Consider the following 18,611-nt stretch of genomic DNA (forward strand, 5'->3'; position numbering starts at 1 on the left):
TTCTATGCTAGTAACAGCTAGTAAAAGAAAACATGTTTAGAATTGTTTTTGTTTTTTTCATGCAAAATAGTAAGTAAGTAAAGCTTTATTTACACAGCGCCTTTCGTACATGAAATGCAACTCAAAGCAAACATAGTGTATATTCATTGATTTATTGATACTGTAGTGTACGACTGTTTCTCTGGTGGGTTTCCCAAAAGTGTGTCACAGACTTGCTTAGCTCTAGCAATAGCAAACTGATCCTGATTAATAAACTGATGAGTATGAACATCACAACTACATGCTGCTGATACTGGTGATTATAACTAAAATGGATATCATAAATACATGTGTTTACACACACAATATGATAATCTCACTGAGTAGGCCTACTAAACAGCTGTCACTCAACAGGCATTTGGGGAAGTGAAACCGATCTTGCAGTCTAGTAAGATGGGCCGAATTCTTTTCAGGGCATTTTTTACCTTGGATAGACACGTTTTATGTGTTGAGGTGCTCGAACACATCAGCAGGATACACAACTCGTGCAAGCCAGATTTCGACGTACAACAGGTGACAAGCATTAGCAATTAGTCCATGAAGAATAATAATCCATGTCGCAACACAGTATATAAATTAACAAGTTATTCTCTGAAAGGAAGTCTGTGATTTCTGTTCTAAGTTTGTAAAAGTGTGACAACACCGTTCCCCTCGATAGCCAGTGAGCTTCCGAGTGATACAACACCTATACGTGCTCAGAGCCACACACTGGGGTTTCAGTCCCTTTTTATCATCAATGTACATACATACATATTTTACATACTCAGGGTTATTTGCGTTTTGCCATATTTAGCTACTGCTCGAATGACCAGTGATGGGCTACCGGTATGTTCAATGTACATTTTATGTCAATCAAATCTTTACGGCAACGGCTAGCCTACTGCACATCTTTCATGCGCGTCTGTCGAAATAAAAGTTTCAGAGATACTCGACCTCCAGATCTATTCTCTCTTACGTGGTGAACTGCATTGTAATTTGGTAATTTAAACATTTCTTTAGTCTTCTGTAAGCCATGTTTCAGATAAAGCAATAACTGAAAAATCATGTCTGATTAAAGATAAATAATGAATTAATTTGTCATAGTTACTAGAAAGACTTCTTATGTTCAGATGAAAAGTAGAGAATATATTAACAGGCACAGAAGCACATACCGGTAAGTCATTAAACTGGTTTTCATTATAAAAACTACACAGGCTAGAGACATCAAATGAAGAAAATAAATTTGATCTGCAATCAAAATTGTAAGAGTCAAATGTAGAAGAATCAAAAGGTAAAGGTAAAGGTCTGGCCTTCAAAATCTGATTTGTTGTAGTCCACGGTGAGTGTCAAAAAAGTATATTATAGTAAAGTAATAAAGTACAGCTACGGATGGGGCAGTGCGGGGGGGATGCACAACCAGCTGGTCATATTTTAGGTAGGCTACGTTTCCTTGGTTACGTGCCTCTTTGAGCTGGAGGAGAAGCTCCTTCCTTCTAAGTCGTACCTTATCTGAGTAATCCTTGTTGATAGAGTTTAGTGCCCTTCAGGTTTTTGGCTCTTTTAAGTATTTCCTCTTTGTCTTTGAAGCGTAGGAGTTTTACCACCACAGATCTATGTCGACCTTCAGCATCGAACCACCTTTAAATGTTCTGATATTAGATTTTTCACCTTGGTCTCAGATTCGTGCCATGTCTCAGTCTTGGCGTCAGGGATGCCGTCAATTAGAATGTTGTTACGTCTGGTTTGGTTTTTCTAAATAATCAGGGTTGGATGTCAGGATATCAAGAGAGGATATCATTTTAGCCAGTTCATTACTCACTGTTTTGTGGCAATCCAGAGAGGTTTGGTATCCCATCTTTAGATCCTCCAGTTCAGTTTGAGAATATTCCAGGCTCTGAGTAATCCTGGCAACATCATTGCTTAAACTGTCATTTGTTTGTTGGTAGTGTCCAGGATCATCTGAACCAATTATTTGAAGACTTTTGTTGTTGTTCCCACAAATCTTTGTAGAAAGCTTTTTGTTGGTCAAGCAGTTCATGAGAGTGATATGACCTCATCCTCTGGGCTGCTTTTTTTTGGTGGTGTGATAGCCTATAAGCTAGTTTAGCAGCTTAGACAATATGCACAATAAACAACAATATTATTGGCAATTTGTATCAGCGGTAATAGGTGAAAATACCACTAAGATGGTGGTAGCTAGCTGCTACCTAGAAGCCTGGGCTGGCCTGGTGGTGGCTAGCTAGTAGCTGAAAGTCTGGGCTGGTAGCTGGGTAGTCTGGAGCTGGCCTGCTAGTAGCTGGTAGCCTGGGCTGGCCTGGTGGTGGTAGCTTGAAGCCTGGGCTGGCCTGGTGGTGCTAGCTGGTAGCTTGAAGTCTGGGCTGGCCTGGTGGTGGCTGGCTGGTAGCTGGGTAGCCTGGAGCTGGCCTGCTGGTAGCTGGATGGTAGCTGGAAGTCTGGAGCTGGCCTGCTGGTAGCTGGATGGTAGCTGGAAGTCTGGAGCTGGCCTGGTGGTAGCTGGATGGTAACTGGAAGTCTAGAGCTGGCCTGCTGTTGGCTGGAAGCCTGGGCTGGCCTGGTGGTGGCTGGCTGGTAGCTGGAAGCCTGGAGCTGGCCTGCTGTTGGCTGGAAGCCTGGGCTGGCCTGGTGGTAGCTGGCTCTTAGCTGGTAGCCTCCAAACAATTAGTGTAGGTAACAGGTCCCAACAAAATCTTGTTCACCAGTTTAACTCCATAATCTTTTCCCAAATTGATTGAAATCAATGTATTGATAAAAATAATCAACTCTGAGAGAGAATAACTGAGAAATTACTCAGAGCAAACGTTGTTTGTATGTTTGCTATACTAATGTAATTTGCCTTATGTATCCGTGGAATTACATTACATTTGTAATCTTTTCGGACCTAAAAGACATACAGTCATGTGAAAAAATTAGGACATCCATAAAATATTTAGGTTATGTTAATAGTTATTTTTAAAGAAATATGGATATTTGATCTTCTTTCAAACAATGTCATTTTGCATGGTCCACATCTGCTTTAACTGACATTTCTGGACAGGTGGTCTCACATTTTCCTCAATCACCCTCTGATACAATAAAGAATTCATAGTTGATTCTATGATGGTGAGCTTGCCAGGCCCTGCTGCAGCAAAGCAGTTCCAAACCATGACATTTCCGCCACCAGGCTTCACAGTTGGTATGCGGTTCTTGTGCTCAAATGCTGTCTTTGGTTTGCATCAAACATGTCTTCTGTTACTGTGCCCAAATAATTCAACTTTGGATTCATCTGTCCAAAGCACATTGTCCCAGAAGTCATGGTGTTTGTCTAGGTGTTCTCTGAAAAACTTTAGTCTTGCCCTGATGGGATGGGATTTTTTTTGACAGTAAGAGTTTCCTCCTTGAACACCTCCCATGATAAACTTGTGCAGTCTCTATTTGATGGTAGATGCATGTACTTTGACATCAACTGTGGCAAGAGCTACCCGTAGGTCCCGCGATGACATTTTAGGATTGTTGGAGACTTCTTTAAACATCTTGCAGTCTGCTCTTGGGCTGAACTTGCTAGGACGGCCTGCTAGGACGGCCTGGCCTGGCCATGTTGGCAGTTGGCATGTTCTCCCACAATTATTTTCCGGGCAGTGTAATGGATGATTTCTAATTGTTTGGATATCTTTTTAAATCCCTTCCCAGACTCATACACATCTACAACCTTCTTTCTGAAGGCCTCAGAGAGCTCTTTTGATCGCGCCATGTTACCACCGACTTCAACAATCAAGAGTAAACCAAACTGACTGACAAACAGACTAAATGTCTGATTTTTAAATAAGACAGGCACCTCCAAAATCCTCTCTAATGATGTTTTAATCATTTGCACCTGATGTAGTGCACTTGATTCTAATTTTAGGCATTACCGGTATATGTAGTACGGTAATACATGTGGGGGTTTCCTAACTTTTTCCTCACAAGAAAATTGCATTTCTATTAATTACATTTGAAAAATAATTTTGGAAATATATATATTATTTTTCTTACATTTGTTTAGTTATATTACCTCCATCTCTCAATATTCTTATAATGAAGATCAAATGTCCATATTTTAAAAATGATGTTAAAAAAGACAAAGGCTTTCATGGGGTGTCTTTTTCACATGACTGTATTAATGTAGGCCATTTAGATTGTGTTACACTACAATGTTGCTTTTCATATATTAGTAAATTGAAAGTAAGTCTAGTGCTTCCCCTGCCTTTCACAAAAAACACAATATTTAATGTACCTGTTATGAAGGCCCACAATTTAGAGCCAGTTAGTTCCCCAAATCAGCCCTATTTTGCCCCTGTTATTTCCTTTATTATTTTCCATACTATTCATGTACGTTTTCATGAAGGTGTATGTATTGTTATTGTAATTGTATAAGTTCTGTCTTAGATTTGTTTAGTATTGTGCAAGCGCCAGATTAGTGGGCGTGGTTTTGATTGGCGTACGTGACCGGATGTATGATTGGCGTACGTGACCGGATGTATGTTCGGTTGGTATATATAGCGACGGAAGTGGTCTGTGCGTTAGAGTGACGAGAGTGAGAAGAAGAAGAAGAAGCTTCGCGGGAACGTGCTCCAAACCAATGTGACAGCTCTGTGTGAACTTTCTAGCTAGCCAGCCAGGTTCAGGAAGTTTGCTCAATAAAGTCGCTCTTTATCCTGAATGTCCAGGGAACTGTGAGCCGTACGGAGTTTTAGTGAGTTAACAGCGCTAGCCCAGTTTAGCTGTGTCACCGTTAGCCAGCCTTGCTAGCCGCCGGCTGCTAACGTTGGCGCATAGCGAGACCCAAGCTGGACATAGCCGTCGCCTCCACGAGGTGGATTGCGACCGACCGCTGACACCACCGGAGCTGACCGTGGACCACCGGACCTGAACCATTCACACCGCGTCGTTGACTACGAAGAAGCCCCTTTCCCTTCGAGTTGCAACGTCACTCCCCCCCCTTGTCTGCTGCCTTCCTCGAAGCACATGCGAGCTCCAACCAGGCCTCAACGCGCTCATTTCAGTCCGGGACTCTAAGCCTTTTCAGGCCAGGTACTGTGTGTGAGTGAGTGATTGAGTGTGTGTGTGGCCGGCGGGGAGGGAGTATATATGGGGATGTATATATCATTTGTATAAATAAATGTGTTTGTTCATATGTGATACATTGCTGTGTGTTTAGTGGTCTGTTAGCTGATGCTAATGCTAATGCTAATGCTAATGCTAGTAATGCTAGTCTAAAGGGTTGCTGGCGCCCCCTGCCTCTATCCTCCTACACTGCCGATTCAGCTCAGAGTTAGTTAGATAACCAGCCCTTCCTAAATTCTACAGTCCTTTAGCTACTCCCTGGTTACAATTGGTCCTTCGAGCCGGATAGGTTGTGTAGTGATAGCATGGCTGAGCGCAGCCAACCAGACAAGACAGTTACCCCCCCTTCTCCGCCCCCTGAGCCAGAGCCACGACCACAGAGAGTCCCGCGGTTGCCTCAGAGGTTACAAGAGTATGAGCTTGAGCTCGAAAGCTCACTGAGTGGTAGTGAGGAGCGCACTCCACGGGATACAGTGGTCGGAGAGGCCGAGGTGTCCGCCGGCGCGCGGGTGGCTAGCACCGAGACAGCCATCAAAGAGCACCAGCCTGAGGATGAGATGGCAGAACAGCAGGGTTTTGCCGTAGAAACGGAAGAGCAGGAAGGAGAGGCCCGGTCTGACAGCGCCTGCGGGCGGAAGAGGGAGGGCCTCAGCCTTAACGATCTGCCTCCCAGTACGGCGCGCTCGAGACCTAGCTCCTGCCGTTCAGTGGCTTCCTCCCGGTCCAGGGTTTCCGTGGGCAGTTCTGCCTCTGGGGCGGATAGCATGCACTCCAGAGGGAGTAGTGCCGCGCTGTCAGAATGTATGCGCCAACAGGCCGAGATGGCGTTAGAGCGGGAACGCCTCCAGTTCGAGCGTGAACGCCTCCAGATGGAGGGGGCGGAACGCGCGGCGGAGAGGCAGCGCCAGGAGGCGCTAGAACGTGAACGCCTCCAGATGGAAGGAGCGGAACGTGCGGCGGAGAGACAGCGCCAGGAGGCGTTAGAGAGGGAACGCATCCAGTTCGAGCGCGAGCGCCTCCAGATGGAGAGAGAGCAACTGCACGCGGAGACGATGGCGGAAGTGATGCAGACCATGCGCGACGTGTGCATCAGCAGAGCTCCGTCGGCCCGTAGCTCCAGAGCATCATCCGCACGGCCCTCTCGAGTGCCATCTCCTGAACCCCCCGCCGATGGCTCCATGACCCCCGCCATGACTGTCCAACTACAGGCCCAGCTGACCCCCTTGAAGGAAGAGGACCAGGGACCCGACCGCTACGCGGCCCAGAGGGAGCCAGCGTCGCTGCCCGGGAGGGGAGCCATTCCCCAAGAGCGTAGCACACCCCTAGGTCCTCCAGTGAACCAAAAGGCATGCAGGCCGGACACCCAGACCGTCACTCCAGCCCCGATCATCCACTACAGGATGTTTCCCCAGGTGGAGGGACCCAAGTTCCCCTTCTTCAAGGACGAGGACAGGAGCCAGTATGTGGAACTACGCATCTGCCTAGACACGCTCTTGGACGACTCCTGCTCAGAGTCCTACAAGTATGCGATTCTCCTTCAGCATGTGAGGAACCCCAGAGCCCACAACATGGTTCTGGCCCATGCCTCCGCACCGACACCTTACACCAGAGCGCTCGCCGACTTGGATGCCCGCTACGGTCGTCCCTGGAACCACGCCCTTGCTGAACTGCAAGCCCTCGAACAGCAGGCCCCCATCAAGGATGAACGGGCGCTGGATGACTTCGCGCTCCGCGTGCACACCTTGGTTGGAATGCTGAAGACGCAGGGCCCAGCTGGCGCCAGCGAGATCAACAGCACCTCCAACGTAGAGCGGCTGCTCCGCAAGATCCCACGCTTCCGGCAGGAGAGGTTCCGGCGACAGCAGCGCGTTCGTAACCCCGGGAAGTTGGGTCTGAGCATGGCTGCCTTCGCGGAGTTCCTACTGGAGGAAGTGCATGACACCAACGTAGACGCCATGGGTTACGCTGAGCCGAAGAAGGAGAGGGAGAAGGGAGACCGCTGGGACAGGCCGAGCTCGAACAGAGGACGCCCAGTAGGAGTGCTGCACACGGAGGAGGAGCCTCGGAGAGAGAGGAAAGCCCGACCTGAGGGAAAGGATTCCTCTCAACCCCCTCAAAAGGGACGGAGAGGTCCACCGCCATGTCCGTACTGCACCAGCGAGCACTGGTTCAATGAGTGCAGTGACTTCAACAACCTGAGTACCGAGGCCAAGCAGAGGTGGCTCGAGGAGAACAAGAGGTGCTGGAACTGTGGGCGCGACCATCTGGCTAAGAACTGCACCTTGAGGAGAAAGTGCAACCGCTGTGAGGAGGTCCACCTCAACATCCTACACGAGGTCTCCCTCGCCAGGTCCACGGAGGGCACCAGAAGCCCTAGGTCCGGTAGCGCACCGGAAGAGGAAACACCTGTCTACTATCTAGACCCAACCCAGAGCAGCGGCTCCAAGGTCCTACTGAAGGTGGTGAAGGTCCGACTTCACCACAACAACGCTGTGTACGACACGTACGCCGTTCTAGACGACGGGTCGGAACGGACCATCCTTCTCCAGGAGGCAGTGCGCCAGTTGGGGCTCCAAGGGACTGAGGAGAAGCTGACTCTGCGCACGATACGTCGCGACCTTAAAGAGGTCACCGGGGCGAGAATCAACTTCTCTATCTCCCCGGCGGGGCGGCCGTCGGACAGATATCGGCTTCAGAATGTCTTCACCGCAGACCAGCTAGCGCTCTCCCGCTACGACTACCCCCTGGAGAGATTACGCGCAAGATATTCCCACCTACGGCGAGTAGACCTACATCCGATAGAAGGAGCGGAGCCAACCCTTCTCATCGGCTCGGACAACGCTGCACTGATCGTGTCGCTCCGTCCTCCGCTGAGAGGACCACGAGGCGGCCCGATGGCTGTTAAGACTGCGCTCGGGTGGGCCCTCCAAGGCGCTACCGAGTGGAGAGATAGAGACGGGAGAGCTACGTCATCCCTCCATGTCCGAACCGAAGAAGTGCAGACCATCAACTGCCTTCACACCAGTGTGGACACCAAGAGGAACCCTGCTGACGTCATCACGAGAGGGGCGACTCTCCAGGATCTGGCTGAGCCCCACCTGTATCGCACGGGACCAGACTTCCTACAGGAGCGGGAGTCGGAGTGGCCAGCCACGCCGGCGTTAGCAGAAGACAGAGAGGACAAAGAGCTGCGTAAGACGTTGTTCTGCGGAGCCACCCAGGTCGTAGACCCTGAGACTACTCCGGGAGAGGAGTGTGAGACGCTCGAAGAGCTGCAGAAGAGGATGTTCTGCTCCAAGGCCGGTCTACCCCTAGATACTACGCTCAGCGCCGAAGATTACACCGCGGCGGAGCTCCTGGTGCTGCAGAGTGCCCAACAGGATGCCTTCTCCCGAGAGCTGGAGTGTCTCGAGAAAGGGAAGCCGATCCCCTCGGACAGTAGACTCCGCGGCTTAGCTCCAGAGCTCGACGGTGTTCTCATTCGCGTGGGTGGCAGACTGCGCCGCGCTCAAGATCTAGACCTAGACACGAAGCATCCCATCGTGCTTCCCACTAAGCATCAGGTCACCAGATTGGTCATCAAGCACCATGATGACAAAGTGCAGCACGCGGGTGGAGAGCGTGTCTTCGCGGAGGTACGACGGAGATTCTGGATACTCCATGGACGGGAGGCGGTACGGAGATATCAAAGGTCCTGCTCGGACTGCCAGAGGTGGCGAGCCACGCCGCCGCAGCCCATGATGTCCGATCTGCCCGAGGACCGGCTGCGACTGAGACAGGCTCCGTTCCACTCTACTGGGGTCGACTGTTTCGGGCCACTCCTAGTCCGAAACCGGCGAGCCTCCGAAAAGCGGTGGGGCATCATCTACACGTGCCTGACGACGAGAGCAATGCACCTTGAAGTTCTGCACCAGCTCACAAGCGACAGCTTCCTCATGTCCTTCAAGAGGTTCACCTCCAGGCGAGGGACCCCTAAGACCCTCCGGTCGGACAGAGGCACCAACTTCGTCGGTGGTGAGGCCGAGCTGAGGGCGAGCTACGCTGCGATGACTGAGGAGGCCCGTGACAGACTCGCCTCCCAGCAAGTGAAGTTTGAGTTCAACCCCCCAAATGCTCCACACTTCGGGGGAGCCTGGGAGCGGGAGATTCGCTCAGTAAAGAACGTCCTACGTACCATTCTCGGACAGAAGGTGCCTACCGATGAGGTGCTCGAGACTGTACTAGCAGAGATTGAGGGCATCTTGAACTCCCGGCCCCTAGGCTATACCTCCAGTGATGTAGCAGATCTGGATCCCATTACGCCCAACTTCTTGCTGATGGGGCGGCGAGACTCTGCACTGCCTCAGGTAGTCTACGACCCTGCAGAGCTCACCGGAAGAAGATGGTGGAGGCACAGCCAGGTGCTCGCGGACCAGTTTTGGAGGCAGTTCATACTGCACTACCTGCCGACCCTGCAAGTCAGGCAGAAGTGGACGAGGGAGAGAGACAACTTGTCCGAAGGTGCCGTGGTACTGGTGATCGACCAGTCCCTTCCACGCGCCGCCTGGCAGACAGGCAGAGTGACCAAGGTCCTGCCGGGTCCGGATGGAAGGGTGCGGACGGCCATCGTGGACGTTGGTGGTCGCACGTACACCCGACCTGTGGCACGCCTGATTGAGCTCCCTCAAATTACAAAGGACACTATCACCTCATACCTCACGCTGCTAGAGCAGCCTAGCCAGTGTGCCTTCCATAGTTAAATGAAACCGAGGGTTTCATGGGGCGGCTGTTATGAAGGCCCACAATTTAGAGCCAGTTAGTTCCCCAAATCAGCCCTATTTTGCCCCTGTTATTTCCTTTATTATTTTCCATACTATTCATGTACGTTTTCATGAAGGTGTATGTATTGTTATTGTAATTGTATAAGTTCTGTCTTAGATTTGTTTAGTATTGTGCAAGCGCCAGATTAGTGGGCGTGGTTTTGATTGGCGTACGTGACCGGATGTATGATTGGCGTACGTGACCGGATGTATGTTCGGTTGGTATATATAGCGACGGAAGTGGTCTGTGCGTTAGAGTGACGAGAGTGAGAAGAAGAAGAAGAAGCTTCGCGGGAACGTGCTCCAAACCAATGTGACAGCTCTGTGTGAACTTTCTAGCTAGCCAGCCAGGTTCAGGAAGTTTGCTCAATAAAGTCGCTCTTTATCCTGAATGTCCAGGGAACTGTGAGCCGTACGGAGTTTTAGTGAGTTAACAGCGCTAGCCCAGTTTAGCTGTGTCACCGTTAGCCAGCCTTGCTAGCCGCCGGCTGCTAACGTTGGCGCATAGCGAGACCCAAGCTGGACATAGCCGTCGCCTCCACGAGGTGGATTGCGACCGACCGCTGACACCACCGGAGCTGACCGTGGACCACCGGACCTGAACCATTCACACCGCGTCGTTGACTACGAAGAAGCCCCTTTCCCTTCGAGTTGCAACGTCACTCCCCCCCCTTGTCTGCTGCCTTCCTCGAAGCACATGCGAGCTCCAACCAGGCCTCAACGCGCTCATTTCAGTCCGGGACTCTAAGCCTTTTCAGGCCAGGTACTGTGTGTGAGTGAGTGATTGAGTGTGTGTGTGGCCGGCGGGGAGGGAGTATATATGGGGATGTATATATCATTTGTATAAATAAATGTGTTTGTTCATATGTGATACATTGCTGTGTGTTTAGTGGTCTGTTAGCTGATGCTAATGCTAATGCTAATGCTAATGCTAGTAATGCTAGTCTAAAGGGTTGCTGGCGCCCCCTGCCTCTATCCTCCTACACTGCCGATTCAGCTCAGAGTTAGTTAGATAACCAGCCCTTCCTAAATTCTACAGTCCTTTAGCTACTCCCTGGTTACAGTACCTATGAGGCACAAGAATGATAGTTGGTTATTTAGTAATTCTGTACCAAACATTTGATGATGGGGCTCCAGATGATGTACAGTACTTCTGAGGACAGCTGCTTCTCTCAACATAATGTAAACAGAACAGCCACAAAAGACTGTGTTTAACCACCCTGGTAAACAGCCATGTAAATCTCTCAGAACTACTGTATGTGAGGCAACACACACCACAGATAAATGTCTCACTGGTCTGTCACCTGTTTCTCGGTGGGGGGTGAGTAGGTGGATTTTATGATCCTACGTTATCATTATGCTCCAATCTCTCCCAACTTCCCGAATGATGCTATCCCTCCCATTTGTGTGACTTACATCCTATGCATTCCCCTGAATTTATGAATATTACTTTAGATCACTATTAACTGATGTAGTACTTCACACGAAAAACTGCTAATGGACATTTCAGTGTCAGGCCAGGACATTGCTAGAGACACAGACTGCAAACAGATGCCTTTACACCTCTACACCTGTACATCCTACATACAGTATAGGCATACTAATCATGTCCCTTAGTAGAGCAGTGTCTCCTGACAGGTGGTGCCACTCTCAGTCGTTTGTGAGACCCTAGCCCTTATAAGTAAGTAAGTAAGTAAAACTTTATTTATATAGCGCCCTTCACAGCACGAATGCACAGGGTGCTTTACATCACAAATAAGGGATAAAATGGGTGAAAAGAAAAGCGCAAACAAACATCATCAAAGGAGATTAAAAACAAAAAAAACTAAAACAGAGGAACACCCCTAAGGGGCAACATAAACAGGATCAATAAGGTGGCTATAAGTGACTACCAGCCTGCCTAAACAGGTGAGTCTTTAGTTGGCGTTTAAAAACGAGTTCTGAGGGAGCGGCTCTCAGGTCAGGGGGTTATAGTGGAGTGACTTAGAATTGTGCACTTTTTGAAGAAAGCATGACATTTCTACCATAGTTAGTACATACCATAAGTGTGTAATATTTGTGATATGTTATATGTGTATATGTTTGTGAATATGTGAATATGTTTTCTGTTTTTGCACCTTCAGAAGAACCACTACAATGTCATCGTATAGGCAACTGTATAAGGACAATAAAGTCTATTTTATATATATCACTGAATTGTATGGCCATTCTGTCCTGTTTGTGATGTCACACACTCACCTAAGAACATCCAACTCTGATTGTCACTGGAACCATCACCAACGTTCTAGAACCCAGAACACTGAAGACCAGTCACACCTGTGAGAGTTCACACACAACTGTGCCTATCTTACGTATAGCATAGCTGAGAGAACAAGAACACAACTAGTAATACTTTTGATGTTTCCTTCACTATAATGTCTTCTATCAATAGTAACCGGCGGGTCGATGGCCTCGGTAAGTCTTCTATTCTCTTCTCATTTTCATAGTTACAGATAACAAACATCTATCAGCAGTGAAATAATGAATGTTTGAGTCTGTTACAAGTACTTTTATTATAATTATAATAATAACCGTTATTTGTATAGCACTTTTCCTGCAAATGTTGCAGCTCAAAGTGCTTTAATCATCATATAATCATAATGTCATTATTTATGAATATTAAAAAGATTTTTTTTGGTCTTGACTTGAACATATTTGCTGAGGTTGCATCCCTAAGGTAAACTGGCAGTGCATTCCACAATCTGTGTGCATAACATGAGAATGCAGCCTCACCAAATCTCTTCTTTTGTACAGAATCTCAATTTGAATTTCAGTTTATTTAAGAAAGGACAATGCATACCAATTAACTTTACCAATTAATTAATTAAGTGTAAATATGCCAGATTTAGCCAGGAGGCTCGTTTTCATCTGTGGTCCCTGGCCAAGATTGTAATGAATGTTTGAGTCTGTTTCAAGTAGGCCTACTTGTATGTACCAAGGAAGGTTAGATAGAAGAACTGTAAAATGTACTGTATGCCTAGTTAGGAAGTGCTGTTATATTATATTATATATATTAGCTACATTATATAACTATAATGTTGTCCTATTTTGTCCCAGCAGCCCGCAGACAAACACGACGACACAATCCTTTGGCGGTGCTTGGTGTACGGGGGGCTAGACGTCCTCCAGGCGTCAGGATTTTGGCTGGACGTCCTCGAGGCATCGCGACCCCTCTGATGCTGCTGAGGATGCTGCGGGGCTCAGCACGCCACGCCACCCTGGACAGCGACGGCGAGCACAGCGCTCCTGACGAAGACGATGACTACGTCGATGACTACGTCTCTCCTGTCGCCGTCAGCACCAGAGGTGACGAAGAGGAGGAGGAGGAGGAGTTCAGCTGCTCCTCCTGTGCGTCCGATGACGACTCGGACTCTGACTCGGACTCTGACTCGGACTCTGACGATGACTCTGACGATGACTCGGCACGCCACGCCGGCTCCTGGGCCCTCCCACGCCCTCCCTCTCCCTACCCTCGCTACGTCCCCTCCTCCGACGACGACGACGATGACTCAGAGGAAGAGGAAGGGAAGGGCGATGCCCCTGGACGCCCTGGTGGTGCCCGTCCTCGGGCCCCTCCTCCACGCTCTCCCTCTCCCTACCCTCGCTACGTCCTCTCCTCCTCTGAAGACGAGGACTTGTCTGAAGACGAGGACGACCCTGATGGAAGCATACGGGCCAGACTGTTGGGCCTGTGTCGCCCTTCTGCTTGTGGTCCCGCTGGTCTCCCTACTGGACACTCTGCTGGTGTCTCTATTGGACACTTAGCTGGTCTCTCTACAGGACACTCTGCTGGTCTCTCTACAGGACACTCTGCTGGTCTCCCTTCCGGACACTCTGCTGGTCTCCCTTCTGGACACTCTGCTGGTCTCCCTCCTGGACACTCTGCTGGCCTGTCTACTGGACACTCTGCTGGTCTCTCTACTGGTAGGTCTGCTGTCCTCTCCATGCTTTTAAACGAGGCCTTAAAACCCACCTTTTTAATAGAGCCTTTTTTTTGCCTTTTAATTGAAAATGTGTATTGCTTTATCTTCCTGTGTTTAATTGTAGCACTCTGAGATTTCCTATGTAAAGTGCTTTTATAAATAAAATGTATTATTATTATTATTAGAAGGAGGAGACGCCATGAGGCCCCAGACGACTCCCCTCCCACACGTGTCGGCCCCTGTGAGGGTGGCCAGGGCCCCTATGACGGCGGCACCCAGGCCCAGCGGTAGAGGTAAGAGGACCAGGGACGACGCCGGCAGCTGTTCCTCAGACTCAGACTCAGACTCAGAGGAGACCTCAACCAAGAGACAGAGGAGATAGATAAGAGAGAGAAAGAAAGAAGAGAAAGAGACTCCCAGAGAGGACGAGGACGTCTCAACCTCCTCAGTATTGTTTTAGCACATGGTGCTGCTGCTGCTGCTTCATATGCGTTTGAAAATTAAAATAAATATTCCCATATCTCATTTTACGATTTTCTGCATCTTTATTTATGGTGCTGTTTAATGTATGTGTCTACGCTTTGATTTGTACTGAAACATAATTCTCCCCCGCTGCTGCTGTCTTGGGCTCTATCTATTTATTTTTTTTTATCTCAGTGAGATTAACAAAGGATAAATAAAGGAAAATATCTGGATGCATATGAGGTTATTTACACACAGCCCCAGTATACGGAAACCGGTTCTCGGCAAAGGTAGGACAACCTGCTATATCCCTCCACAAACCTCCAATAACCTCCACTAACCTCTACTAACCTCCACAAACCTCCACTAACCTCCACTAACCTCTACTAACCTCCACAAACCTCCACTAACCTCTACTAACCTCTACTAACCTCCACAAACCTCCACTAACCTCTACTAACCTCCACAAACCTCCACTAACCTCCACTAACCTCCACTAACCTCTACTAACCTCCACTAACCTCCACTAACCTCCACTAACCTCCACTAACCTCTACTAACCTCCACTAACCTCCACTAACCTCCACTAACCTCCACTAACCTCCACTAACCTCCAATAACCTCCACAGGCCTCCACTAACCTCCACTAACCTCTACTAACCTCCACTAACCTCCACTAACCTCCAATAACCTCCACTAACCTCCACTAACCTCCACAAACCTCCACTAATCTCCACTAACCTCCACTAACCTCCACACACCTCTACTAACCTCCCCTAACCTCCACTAACCTCCACTAACCTCCACTAACTCCACAGGCCTCCACTAACCTCCACTAACCTCCCCTAACCTCCACAAACCTCCACTAACCTCCACAGGCCTCCACTAACCTCCACTAACCTCCACTAACCTCTACTAACCTCCACTAACCTCCACTAACCTCCACTAACCTCCACAAACCTCTACTAACCTCCACTAACCTCCACAAACCTCCACAAACCTCCACTAACCTCCCCAGACCTCCACTAACCTCCACAAACCTCCACTAACCTCCACAAACCTCCACAAACCTCCACTAACCTCCACAAACCTCCACTAACCTCCACTAACCTCCACAAACCTCCACTAACCTCCACTAACCTCCACTAACCTCCCCTAACCTCCACTAACCTCCACTAACCTCCCCAGACCTCCACTAACCTCCACTAACCTCCCCAGACCTCCACTAACCTCCACTAACCTCCACTAACCTCCACTAACCTCCACAAACCTCCACTAACCTCCACAGGTCTCCACTAACCTCCACAGGCCTCCACTAACCTCCACTAACCTCCACAAACCTCCACAAACCTCCACTAACCTCCACTAACCTCCACTAACCGCCACTAACCTCCACAAACCTCCACAAACCTCCACAAACCTCCACTAACCTCCACTAACCTCCACTAACCCCCACAGGCCAGTCTGAGCTCCTGTAACAGTTTCTCCTTAATGGAAAAGTCATGTCTATGTCTCGCAGGCCCCAGTATCTCCACTCCACCGTACCATAGTCCACTCAGAGGCTATTAAATTGGAGGCTTGATAGTGATGAGCTGAACATACTGTAGACAGGATCTGCTAAAACCAAGAGAGAGAGAGAGAGAGAGAGAGAGAGAGAGAGAGAGAGAGAGAGAGAGAGAGAGAGAGACTGAGAGAGAGAGAGAGAGAGAGAGAGAGAGAGAGAGAGAGAGAGAGAGAGAGAGAGAGAGAGAGAGAGAGAGAGAGAGAGAGAGACTGAGAGAGAGAGACACTGAGGGTGAATCCCAATTCACCACTCCGGCTCCGTTTTCACCCCTAATCTCCGTTTTGCGCGTTCACGTGTAGCCGTAGTGGCGTCCCAATTCATTACTCATTTAGGGTTAGGGTTAGGGTTAGGGTTGACTCCGTTCGGAGAAAATCTTGACCCTCGTTCGATTCGGAGCCATGAGACTCCCTTCCGGCATGCATTGCGAAACATCTACAGAAATGTTCTTTTCGCTCTCGTAATACGGAAGCGAGCCTGAAATGTCATTTACTTTTTCTGGAATTACTTGTAATTAAAGACTTGAAAAAATATGATAACCATCGTATTATCTTAGTTTAATGTCATTTCAATGCATCATAGACCTTTTCTTTACAAGCATAACAAAAAAAGATCGCTATTATGCCGCTATTGTGCCTATGCAGGAGAGCCCCATTGCAGGAGAGCACAGCCTTCCCATAATATTATATATTATATAATAATATAAGGAGCGCGATTCACATCGAGATGTACATTCCTGTTTAGAAATAAAAGATTACCTTTGGCGTTTGACAGCGGATGATGATAGGCAATCCTATCCGAGCAGTTGTTATTATGTAATATTGTTGATGGGTTATATAATTTAATGTTATTTCAATGCATTATAGACCTTTTCTTTACAACAAGCATGACCCCAAAAAAAAACGCTTTTATGTCGGTGCTGTGTCTAACGTTACAGTAACGCAACGCTGCATGACAGTCGAGCATTTCAGAGATGTACAATCATAAATCAATTATTTCCTGTGGAGTTTGACAGCGGATGGTTATCTATCAAACGTTCGTCTGACTTGTACATGATGCGCATTTTGACCTATTTCCATGTAGCAATCTAATCCGAGCAGTTGTTATTAGGTAATATTATTAATGGGTTGTATCATTCATTTAAATGCATTATAGACCTTTTCTTTATAACAAGCACAACAACAACAAAACGTTATTATGCCGATGTGCTGTGTGTCTAACGTTACAAGCTGATTTGTGCATGACAGCCGCGCATTGACATATTTCCATGTCTGATGTCTAATGTCTAATGTCTGATGTACTAATGTCATTTCAATGCATTATAGACCTTTTCTTTACACGCTTCGCACACTAGGTGGGCCGCGAATACTGTAGAGATTTGTAAAGTGGACCGTGAGTCCAAAAAGGTTGGGAACCGCTGCCATAAGGTGTATTTTCAGATGTGGAGGGAAGTCAGATTTGACCCCAGAGGCCCAGGAGAGGTCAAATTCAAGATGGCCGCCAGTCCACCGTGTCTAATGTTCAAACACGCTTAATTTTGGAACCAAACAGATTAGAAAAACACTTAAGGTGTAATTTCCACCTTTGTCACTATTTCCACCTTTGTAAGGTGTCACTAAGTTAGGGATGCCCATTCATTTGGTGATACTTTTGAGAATTCAAGAAAATGCAATTAGATCAAAGTCAAGGTCAAATTACATTGAAATTACGTTGTAAAGGTCTCTAGGCACAGAGGGAGGTCAACACAGAGGAACGGTGTATGCAACACAGTTTTATTCACTTGTACAGACAAACGCCACCGGCGTGCTGGAGAGAGAGAGAGAGTTTCACAATGATAATAATAATAGTGTCCGCTAGAACTCTGCTGGCGCGCGGCCGCTTCTGCGTGTCCCACCCAGCTGTTCCCCTTCCGGGATAGTTCTCCGCTGCGTCTCTGGTTCACACCCCCTTTCGGGGTCTGCTGCTGCTGCTTTCGCTGTCGCTCTCTCTCTCACCCTGTGTCTCTCTGTGGCAGGTACTTCCTGCCTCCTTCCTTCTCCCGGGGGAACAAACACACACAGGTTAAATAGACCAGTAGGATAACGAGTCTGATCCGCAATCAGCCCGTCATCCCCCTCCACCGACAGTCTGGCTTCCTCTGCAGGTCAGAACGCACCATGCTCCCCACATACGTGACTACATTAAACTTTGCTTCCATTTTGACACTATTGTTATGGTTAGTGTAGAGGAGTAGTACACACTATGCAGACGTAGGCAGGCGAAGGATGCAAAAAGGTGCTTAATTTCCAAAACAAAATTGTACACGGAACTCAAAGTACACACAACTAACAAACTAACGACAAACCGACGAAAGACAAGGGAAGACATGAGGGGATATAAGGGAAGACAGAACACAAAGTCTCTGAGGTGGAGGTGGTGGCAGGGGTGATGATGTGGAGGGCAGAGTTCATGTAGACAGTAACAAGTTGAGACAGAGTTTATGGAGGCAGTGACAAGGTGTGAGGTGGTCCTGGGTGGTGGGGCAAGGGAGTGGCAAAGTCTCGGAAGGGTGACATGGCAAAGAGTCTATAATGATGGAGACATGGCCTAGGTTCACAGTGTGGGGTCATGGGAGGAGACAGGGGCAAGGGTGTCCCAGCGAGGAAACAGGGCGGAGTCACAGAGCGGGGCAAGGCAGAGCAGGGCAAATTGTAAGAACCTATCAACTAA

Source organism: Nansenia antarctica (assembly GCF_963989245.1).
Source record: "Nansenia antarctica genome assembly, chromosome: 9".
Lineage (NCBI taxonomy): Eukaryota > Metazoa > Chordata > Actinopteri > Argentiniformes > Microstomatidae > Nansenia > Nansenia antarctica.